Here is an 11,746-nt window from a genome sequence, read left to right on the forward strand (position 1 = left end):
ATACGTTTTCTGTCACCACAATGTATGCCTTTTATTCAAATATTAATTAATTACACAAGCAGGTGATGATTTAGGCATGCAGTTTGCATGACGGTATTTGTGTATAAGCATCTATTACATCCATTATAACTACTTTCCTTCTTAGCTCCAGAACAAAGTAACCTTCGCACACCAAATATGTTTTGATGATAAAGGGAAAATTGTGTGAATTAAATGTCTAGGTTTAATACAGTTAGGAAAGCAATGAAATGAACATAGCAGGAAACATCACAGCTGCAACATCTGACCAGAAGTCACAAATAGTGTGACACTCCCAGAACATGTGTGGAGCCATGCCAGCCATTCCAGTATGGCATATTTGGCAGTGCTATTCACATTATATATGTGTTATTTACTACATGTCTACACCACCTCTTGCTGACCTCTATGTGGCACAGTTTGGATCTCTGAGATCATTAAAAGACCTGCCCTCTGAGTCAACAAAGTTGATAGCCATTAGCGCAGGCGCACACTTAGGCCTGACCGATGTAGTATGTAAACAGACTCATGAACACAGCTTGCAGTGAGCCACACATTTGATGTTTCCATATAAAGCATAAACAGAACACATGTGATTCTACTGTAGGCTTGAGTATTAACAGGTATTTTAATACAATCTAGCACGTCATCACTAAATTTCATTAAGGAGTTCCAGATTTCATTAACTTTTTCTCACTGCTCTCATACTCATAGCTTAATGGGAAAAAAATCTGTTGAATTACATTTTATTATGACTTGAATTTGATAAAAATGTTGTATGGTAAAAATGTATGAGAGAAACATGTTGACACAAGTTAACAACATGAACCCAACATGCCTTTTACCAGGCCCCCAAAAAAGAAAGCTGACTGTTTAAAGCTGCTGGCAGAGGAGTTACACTGCTTACATGTCACCAAAAAAAAATCTTTTCATCAATTTCAGAATGTATTTTCATCTTTGTTATAGCCCATTCCTTATATATCAAACAGACAAAACAAAAGCACTCAGAAAACATGTTATTAATAAAAAAGAGTGGATAAAATGTCAAAAATAGCCACTTTTTTGCATCAGCCTTAAAGGGATATAATATAAATATATGCAAATAATATGCTGACACAAGTTTATATACGTCCCAAGCTATTGCACTAACTATATGTTAACATGCTAGCCATAATACAATGATACAATACGATACAATAAAATGCAGTATGATTATACAAATAATTCAGTATGGTTTACTACATTTTTACACCTCTAGTAATTACATACTGACATCTACACATCAATATGGCAGAAACAATTACAGATTTCTAAGGGAACAAAAGTCTTATTAGATTAGGAGACGCATGACTAATACAGACACAGCTATCCTCGTCAGACGAAGAGTACACACGCAGCACATTCAGAATACATATAGCACCGTTATCCATCCCCCTAACATTCACTGCAGCTATATTTGGACATCTTATATATGCAATGTTTACACAAAGCACACAACATGGTAAGACTGCATATGTCCATGTTATTACCATAAAATAAGAAGGACAGAACCATGCTTTCAGTGGCATGACTCATTATAACATATTAGCCTCTGGGCCCCTAATGATGACATCATAACAGCTGTTTGTTTTTTTTTGTTTTTTTTTGAGAGCAGATTTAACTTAGGTCAACCATTTGAGGCCTGAGCTAGAAATGCCCCCAATAACATAAAACACCTGTTACCCGCCACATCCAACATCTTACTCATAATGTATCATTCTGAATCACGGAAAATACCCCACCAACCCACACCCAACCCGCCCCTCCACCCCCACACACACCCCCACACCACACACCACTTGAGAGCCCATAATGAATTGCTGAATCACTGAGAAGAAATCTGGCGAACCATTTGGACACAGTACTGGGGGATTAGCATTATATGAGGGCTACAGTCATAACATAGGAGAGGAATGCAAGGCATAAATCAAATTAAGCACTTAATGTAAAGCAAACATTCAATAATATTAGTGTGTGGAAAGAGGTAGCAAGGAGGAGTGAGGGTGAGAGGTAGCGAGAGGAACTCAATCAATCAGTATGAATCCAACCTGTGTAAACACAACACTGTGCAATATGTCAGAAGGTCTAAAGCTTGGATTGGGGAGAGAGGAAAGTTTTCTTGGAAAACTGTCATTCAGAGTGGTTTAAGGTGAAACAAAATTTCTTTACAGTGGTAGTGATAGGAACCAGGAGGCCTGATGTCTACAACACAAATATAGCTTTTTTATTTACTGTCAAAACCACCAGTGAACCTACACATCTTCTTTTATGTAATGTTGGTAATGGCAGTGGTAAACCCCGCCCAAAAAAGCTTACTTTAGGTACTACTTTGCCTTACAAAATACTGCATGTACCTCTCCACCATGAATTCATTACAAAAATACATCTCAGGCATCATGTAGTGTATTAGTCACTATTGTGTGCAGTAACTTTATGTGAGGGAGCTGTTAGAGCCATTGTACACTTCTGATGCCTGTGCCTGTCACCACCTCTGTGAACAGTTAAGTCAGTTCTCCAAGTTTCTCTAGAACAGAGCATTTCACATTCTGAATGACTTTGTTTGCATGTTAAACCTTTTGTTAGTTATGTCATTTTAAATCGTTGGAATTGCCCTTTAATGCTGACGCGAACAAGCAGCTATTTCTGTCTTTAATTTACTGTTCACCTTTGATTTTGTCACACATCCCGTCGGTTCAGACTCTCTGGTGGACTACAATTCCCAGAACCCTCTCGGAGAACACATGACTGTGATGTCACATCAATCCATTTATCAACGTTCACCTGTTCTCTGTATCATACGATATAGTTAGTTTAGATTATATAGCCATAGTTATTTGCAATGTATTGCTTCTTTCTAGAGCTACTGAGCGTTATTTACTGTGTGTTTGTATTCCATTCCGTTCTGACCTGTATTCTCTGTTTTATGACTCTGTCTTCTTCTTCTGACTCTGGCTCCCTTTTGGATTTGGTTGCTTGAATTTGTTATGTTTGTCTATTTTTGTATTTTGTCTTTGCTGGATTTGACGGTTTTGGCGATGACATTGGGTGACAAATCGACTAGATCTTTATATGCATTTCATATAAATGCAGCAGCATTTTTTATTCATATTTTAGATGTAAAGAACTATCTATCAAAGATGAAAATTTGTAGAATTTTATTTTATTTGTGTCACAAACTACCATTTTGAGCAAGCTAACATAAACAGAAATATACTTCACACCTTTTATTGAGTGCGTTTACATGCAGATAACTGAAGAAAATCAGATTTTGTCAGAAATCTGATCAACACATTTACATGCGCTTGAGTAATCAGATAATGGGAAACTCTGGCTCTACATGAGTCAGGCAGTAATCGGATTTCTGCTTTGCAACCAGCCAATAAACTCACAGAAGAAGACGTGTCGTAAAGATAATGTAAAACTCAAACTTCATGCCGTTTTTTTTTTTTAAACATTGCACCACTTTACCTGAAAACATGAACATACATCATCTAGAAGATGAAGAATATTAAAACGCTGCTTGCTTATTTCTGGTACCGTGGTCTGTTTTCGCACATGCGCAAACTGAGAAATCTAAAAGATTTCCGAGTAAGAAATCTGATTACTGAGCTAAAATCCAGGTCTCTTTATCGGATTCCTTAATTGAATTCCTAAATCAGGGTATGGCGTTCACATGACCATTTGAATAATCAGATAACTGCAGAAATTATGCAGAGATTATGAGCGGATTAATAAGTGCATGTAAACGCCCTCAATTTTATTGTTAATACAATTAGCGACGATAAAACCAATAACAAGCACTTAGGAATCTGAAATCAGTTCTGAATCCAGTGAACCCAACAATGAAGGCAGCATCATGCTTCTTTTTTACAGTGATAGAAAACACAATGGCACACAGGAAGCTCCACATTCGTACATTTTAGTACGTCCAACTTGGACACACACATCCTAACTACTCTGTGGGCAGATTTTAAAGGGGACAAAGTCTCTGAATGCACTGATGACAAAATGTTAGTTTAGTTTAACAAGGGTTAAACAGAAGAGAAACTAGAGAAAGCAGAGTGAAAGAGAGAAGGCGAGGAGAAGACAGAGGTGGGAGGCGTCTGTTTCAAACTTCATTCTCGCAAGCGCTCCCCTCACTTTTTCCATCTTTGGTCCTGGCTCTTCATCCTCCTCTCTGCGTTCTTTCTGTGCTCTCCTGTGCTGCCATGGTGAAGTCCATAGGAATGGTTAAGACCATAAAGATAAAAGAGATAAGAGACGACTAAAAACGGAGTGATAAGGAAAGACATGGAGAGGCCAGGGACGGGACAAGAAAAAAGAGAAAGAAAGAGAGAGAGAAAAATGAGTAGAGAAGGTTTATGAGACTTTAAGGCTGTTATTATCTCCATGTGTGTGAAGCCGCAGCAGTGTGTGGGCGTATGTGTTTACTCTGCATGAGAAGGATCAGATTCAGTCGTTCGCCTGGCAGGTGTTTCATGTGTGTGTATGCGTGTGGTGTGTGTGTGCACTCATATATAAATGTGTGTGTTTATTACTGTGTTTATGCGCGTTTGATGAGATCAATTCTGACAATTATTCAGACTGAGGGTGCTTCTACTTTCTGACTCTGATCCATAATACTGGAATCTCTCTCTCTCTCTCTCTCTCTCTCTCTTTACTATTTTCTCTCTCTCCCTCTCTAACTCATCAATAGGAATGACGTGAAGGCCCTCAAGACATAAAATGTCTGAAGAATGGGTATTTTTATCTACTAACATGTCGCTGAAGGCAGAATGTCATCACATTTACTCAAACAGTAATTTCTTTGTCTATTCCAGTATCTCTCTCTCTATCTCTCTCTCTGTGTTATAGTAGCACTAACAGAACTGTACCATCTGGTTTTGTGCATAAAAGCATAAAAGCACACACACACACACACACACACAAACAGGACAGCATTGAACATGTTTACTGTAACACTGTAAATATAACCACCACATCCTCAGCACTGCTCATCCTGCACACACACAAAAAACGAACCCTCAAAACTATTAAATTCCATCATGTTGCTCCACTGACAGTTTCAAATTTTGTAGAGATATTAGTTTTTTTCAGAGCAGCTTAATCTCACTTCATCTCTCTCTTCCTTCTCCCTCTATCTCTTTTGCTTTCCCCTCTCTCTCCTCTTTCTCTATCTTTCTCTTTCTCCCTCTCTTTCTTCCCCTCCTACTCTCTCTCCTCCTTCTTTCTCCTTTTTCCTCTCTTTGTTTTCTATCTCTCCTGTCTCTTTTCCTTCTCTCTCTTTCTTTCTTTTTTCACTCTCCTTCTCATTATGTCTTCCTTTTCTCCCTTTCTCCTTCTTTCTTCCTTCATTGTCTCTTTCCTTCTCTCTTTCTCTTCCTTCTCTATCACTCTCTCCCCTTCTCTCTCCATCTGCTTCTTCTTTCTCTTTCTATCTTCCTTAATTCCCTCACCTTCTCCCTCTCTCTCTCTCTTCCTTTTCACTCACTCTCTTTTCTCCTTCTCTCTTTCTTTCTTCTGTCTTTCCCTTTGCTTCTCCCTCATCCTTCTTCCCCTCTCTGTCCCTTTTCCTTTATCTCTTCCTTCTCTCTCACTGTCCTCCTTCCCCTCACTCTCCTTCATTGTCTTTCCACTTCTCCCTCTTTCTCTTCCTTGTCTATCTCTCTCACGGCTTCTCCATCTCTCTCTCTTCTCTCCTGTTCTTTCTTCTCTCTCCTTCTCTATATTCATTCTCATTTTCTCCCTCTCTTTTTCTCTCCTCTTTCTCCATTTCTCTTCATTTCTCTCTTCTCTCTTCCTTATTTGCCCCTTTGTTTACTATCTCTGCTCTCTCTTCTTTCTTTCTCTCTCTTCTCTTCTCTTCCTCTCACTTTCATCTTCCTCTCTTCTCCCCTCCTCCCTGTCTCTTCCTCTCGCTCTCTCTCTCTCTCTTGTACACACACTGACTCTCACTCAGATCGACTCATTCCATGCAGTCAGACATTTCCGTTAATTTCAGTGAATGTTTCCAGGCACAGACAGAAGCCTGTTTGTAGACAGTGTGATCAGAGTGCTGTCCTGCATACCCTGTGTGTGTGTGTATGTTTATATATGGAGAGGATATAGCAAATCTAACCAATCGCTGCACTGCAGAATTCCCTGTGGTTAAGATACATGTGTATGGCTTATTTGTGCAGATTTGGGGGAGAGGTGATGCTGAGTGTGCGAGAGAGAGAATGTGTGTGTGTGGGTGTGTGCGGTGTGCGTAGAGAAGGCATGGGGGTGGTACTGGACGCTCTAACCGAAACGTTTCCACCCTTCTACCCTTAAGGAATGTAAATAGTCCTCTCTATCAGGGTAAAACTAACTTTGTCTCTCATAAACCAGCAGGAAATGCCCACCTTACGCAACACAGATGCATTCAACCTGTACATACAAGCATGTACACACTCTCAAACCCAGGCCGGTTCTTCTGGTGGTGTGCAAAGCCTGTGAAAAATCATGGCTGTCACAGTAATAAAACCATCAAGATACAGCTGCCTCTCTCTCCTAATTAACTGCAATTCAGTCAGCTTTACCAGCACTACCATAATTTAGAACTGTGTTCTCAAAGCATTATAAGAATAACAAGAACTAGCATTTTCTAGTGTCTCAATGACTGCCATACACAGGCCTGACCCTAATCAGTTAAATACTTGAGTGTTTGTTCATTACGCTGGTATTCGGAAGCTTTGTCCTTCTTAAGCGAAACAACTGAAGCTAAATTTTACCTGCAAAAGCAGACAGACCGAGCAGTGACTGTTGATATATGAAAAGAACGCATTAAAAATAAATAAATTCTAGCTGTTGTAGCCGAATGCATCATAAATTCATGCCACACCACTTCACCACAGACACAGGCCCGTCGCAATTAATACATAATCGCCTAATCGCAATTAATTAAGATGATTGCAATTATTTAAGAGGATCACAATTATTTAAACTGACTGCAATCAATTTTACAATCATATGATGTTGCATCGAGCAAAATGTGAACTGGGTTGGGCTAAGTAACTGTAAAAAATAATTAAATGCATTAATAAAAACATATAATGAGGCATATGAAAAAATGAGCCCTCTGATGGTTCCCCCTTTCCGCTATTTACAGTTCCAAAATCATCAAAATAAATCTTCAGGGATTTTAGGGGTGTAGGGGTGTAATAATTCACAAATGTCACACTTCTATTCAATTTGATACGCTACAATGGTGTCTCAATTCGAAACATTTTTCGAACCAGCAAAAATAAGGAGTGGTTGAAAATGTGCCTTACAGTAATACAGTATGTTAATGTTTCCATTTTCAGTTTATTAGAGAATTTAACATTATAAAATTATAATGTTTGAAACAAAAGCTGCACTATTAGTGTTCCGACCTAATACTCTAGCCACAAGCTAATAAGCTAGCTCAACATTAACACTCTTGTCGCAATCTAGTCTCAGCTTCAGACACTCCTCCCACACGTAAAGGGAGCATCTGATGTCTCTGCTTGTTTGTCAGTTCCATTCTGACTGGCTGTCCACATGTGCAGCATATTTTATCAGTCCAACAGGAAACTTTTGCAAGTAGCTGCCTGCTCTGTTTGCCGTGCCTAAAGCTTTTTTACCAAATGCACATAATTGGCGGAACCACGTTCAAAGCAGTTGAAAAATCCACGATATTCCCACACCTACGACCGCTTCACAACAACTGAACTCTGTATTACTACGCCCCGACACAAAAAAACCCTTGTGCTGTTAATGATCCTTGACTCTCATGCTGTTCACATGGACCTCAGAGCATATTAATGAACTAAGAACCTGTTTTTTGTTTAAACTAACGGAATTGAGACTTATGTTCTTAAACTAGAACTAGGCTGGTCAGCTAGCTAACAGGCTAAAAGATAGCTAACAGCCTAAACAATGCCATCATTAAAATCACAGGCTTGAATTAAAGCACTTATGGTATGATTAACAGTAAAACGGCAATATAAAAGTCTAAAAATGTCACTTGAATGGATTACACGCTTCAAATGTACGTCATGTCAAACCCAGGCTGAATCCCAAACGGCTCTGTGTTCCCTAAATAGTAATGCTAGCTATGAACGTTTAGAAATTCTAACCTCTACAGTCAAACAGTGCATCATTTGTAGAGCATTGATTGATGAGTCCCAAATGACTTTGATTTCTTAGCTATATTTTGCACTGTTGGGCTGCAGGATCCAGTATTGAAATTCCAACGTAGTGCACTATATAGGGAGCATTTAAGATTCGGCTCCAGTGTGAGGAGAGGGGCATTGCTGGATTGGTGCTAAATAAGACTCTGTGGTAATTTGGTGACCAAAAAGTACTTATAAAGCAAAAGTCTTTGCATTAAACGGTGCTGTGTTATGCTCATTGTCACAAGAAAAAAAAAAGTTTTAAAAATTCATGAAATGACTGCAACATACAGCGACTGAATGCTCTCCTCATTCAGTGGTCCATGGTTGCTTGGCAAGAATACTGTACTCTAAAAGAATTACATTTCTTGGTGGAATACTTGTTTATGTTGATTATTATTAATAATAACTCAAATTATTTTCTGAACAATTGTGTATTTTATCATATTTCATGTTGGCTACCGTTTTATAAAAGCAATAAGCCACTTGAGAACATGCGTTACTGCGATTTTAACACAGGGAAGGGAGTTTTACTCCGCTTTGCGTCGTGCCTAAGAACACCCTTACCGTGATAAAATCGCAGTAACCCGCGGCCTCTCATGGCTTACTGCTTTAATATTCCCACATATCCTGTTTCATTTACAAGTGTTTATACACTATTTGCTGTAAAAGTGACTAGTACACTATGGACGTATTTGAGTGATAGGGTTCACAGTCACAAAAAAAAAACATTTGTTCAAAGTGATCAGGGAGCATACAGTACTGTGCAAAAGTTTACGGCACTGGAGAAAACTTTATTTAAAAAGCTGTTCATCTGGTCAGTAAGCATTCACACGCTCCGAAAAACAAATATTAAAAAACATGCAAATAACATTCTATAATAAGTAGAGATTTTACATATGTCAGCCACACAAACTCACTGCGTGATAAAGAGAAAGATCCATCATCTTTGTCTTAGTTTCTCTTTCTGTGGGCCTGTCTCAGCAAGCACAGGTTTCTCAGTTTCCTAATTGCCAGTAATTTAATCCTTCAGTTGAATTTCCTTATAAATATCATCTGTCCCCTCTAACGTTGTGAGAAGATAGAGAAGATAGCTTCGTCTGCCATGAAGGGCGCAAGGTAATTAAACTACCATCACACTCATACACAAAGGGTCAAGCCCAGGTCATTACATCAGCAGAGGTCAAAGTCCAAACTGACGGCATTCATACACCTGATTCTTGTAAAGAATGTCAGCGGCCCCATGAGACCTATAAGTTCACTACACTTTTACCTTCCATACAAACAGTGTTGCTTTCCCTACTAACTCTTGTAATGCTCTTAGCCTCACGTCTTACTCCCCGGGTGGCCCTGAATACAAGCATGTCCTTAATCTAGCTGAGCCGAAGCACAATATGTTGTAATCTAATAAAAAAAACTATAAAGGAGAGCACATTTTACCCCAAGCTGGCAATTGTTCCCTTCCCCACCACCACTATGCTCACAAACACACTGACTTAATTTTCATTCTGCTGTGTGGAAAACGCCTCAACATCTTGTTGGCTGATATTCTGCTCCCAGTTGGCCCAGAACCAAGCCAGTAGCTCTGCTCAGTTTTACTCTGTTTTTATTTAGCAACTGCAACCAAACTACGTTCTGATCTTCTCGGGAGGCGTTTCACAAAGCAGGACTTGTTGGTTGAGAAGTCAAGCCTGTCCAGTAGGTGGAGAGGTCAAGGGCATTCCTACTGGACAACCATCAAAGTTAGCTCATCTCTTACTGAGAAATTCTGCTTTTTGGAACACCCCCCACCTCTGAACACCTTGCTAGCCATCATGAGTCCTGAGGATGATTCAAGAAGCAGGATTTCTCAGTTACTCAGGTGATGTAAATCAAAAGTCAAGCCCTGTCCAATAGGAGGAGAAATCAAGGACATTCTTACTGCAAAATACTCACTTTGGGCTGAAGTTATGCAGCCTACTGGGAAATCTTGCTGTATAAAACACCCCCCTGAATTTTAACTGCTATTAATTTCCAGATTTTCCACTGCGCTCGAATTCCACATTAAGCCAACCAGCTTACTGTATATCATGGTCGCCTTGACCACACCCCCAGTTAGGAGGCCTCACCATCAACATGGCCCTAACAAAGACATTTGTGGCTGACTTTACTTATTTTATTTTAAATAAGGAAGTGTTTATTATTTAAAAATGCGTTTGGTTGGCTTGTTTTGTGATTTCCATACAAAAAAAAAAGAATTTGAAGCTCCCCAGTACCCCACGCTTGGATTTGGAAAAACTGTGTCACTGTTACTTTTGTGCTTTATGCTAACTGAAAACAAGGGAAACAATATTTAACAATATTTATAATTAAGATAACGTCACAATATGTCAAAATACTAGATATGGTCAGTATTTTAAGACACTGACAAACTATGTGTTAAAAAAGCATAATTAGTCCTTTGCTTGGATTAAGTGAGGTTGGTAGGTGAAATCCTGAATAAAAATAATAATTTTATTTAATAATTTGTCCTTGTGGTTTCTAAGCATTTTTAAAATGCGGCCCTTTAGGTAGTTTTTTTTCTGTTCCGACGTATTAAACCTCAAAAACACAAAATATCGTGACAAAGCGCTCTAGTGTAGCGTCAATTCCTGAAGTATCGCGATATTATATCTTCGCCATATCGCCCGCCTCTACTCTACATATTATAACCCCCCCCCCAGGTTTATGAGGACGTTAGCAGGTAACACAGCTAACCGAAACTCCCGCTCTTTCTGACGGACACTCCGGCCCGCCGTGACGGGTTGGACACTGCTTCGTGTTAAACACTTACTCAGCTGTTCTCTCCCTCCTCTCCGTCTCTCAACCTGTAGCTCTACCTCCTCAGCACTCTTCAGAGATAACAGAGAGAAATAAAAGGAGTGCGTGCTGTGAGTAGCCGCTCTTTACCTCTCTGCTCAGCTCTCTCGTGTCATAGCGGCTCGCGCTGCTCTCTCTCTCTCCCCCGCCGGCCTCGAGCGCTTTTACCGCATCGGTCCAGCACGAGCTTCGAGCACAAAGCAGCCTTCGGGAGAAACACAACACGCAGAGGAGTCCATTTTAATCCGCCTTTGTGTTTTTGTGCCAGATATCGATACGGCGAGCTGCTGTTGGCTACGCGCGCGTGAAGCCGACTGCGCACGCAGAGTCCAAACACTACGGTCATACACACCTACTCACACATACACACGCACGCGCACACACGCGTGCTCGAGCACTCATGCATACACGCACATCTCTAGTCGCTGTATATTTAATGCTTTAGCGGAAACTGGAGTGTGATCTCCTACCTGCACACGCACACACACATAAGCACGCACACACACTTACTCGACCCCCCGATGCTGCTGCTGTTGGATGACGAACACTGGCGCAGATGCGGCCAGGTTTCAGCTGCTGAACCGCAACCCGAGTGGACAGCTGGTCAGTACTGTCCACCCTGCGGAGTCGATTAAGATAGAGTGAGCTCTTACGTTCATCCCTCCATCGCCCGTTCTTTCTCTATCTCTCTCTCT

The 11,746-nt window shown here is 40.1% G+C and overlaps 1 protein-coding gene across 1 annotated transcript in view; it reads right to left on the reverse strand.

Annotated features, from left to right (window-relative positions):
- Positions 1 to 11,542, reverse strand: part of LOC118813571 (proline-rich transmembrane protein 3) — a 25,053-nt gene extending 13,511 nt beyond the window's left edge. Inside the window, 1 exon segment of the mRNA XM_036578970.1 lies at positions 11,142 to 11,542. The gene's annotated coding sequence lies outside the window, so the exon portion shown is untranslated.
- Between the last annotated feature and the right edge of the window lie 204 nt (positions 11,543 to 11,746).

Source organism: Colossoma macropomum, unplaced genomic scaffold (assembly GCF_904425465.1).
Source record: "Colossoma macropomum unplaced genomic scaffold, Colossoma_macropomum, whole genome shotgun sequence".
In the NCBI taxonomy this organism is placed as follows: Eukaryota; Metazoa; Chordata; class Actinopteri; order Characiformes; family Serrasalmidae; genus Colossoma; species Colossoma macropomum.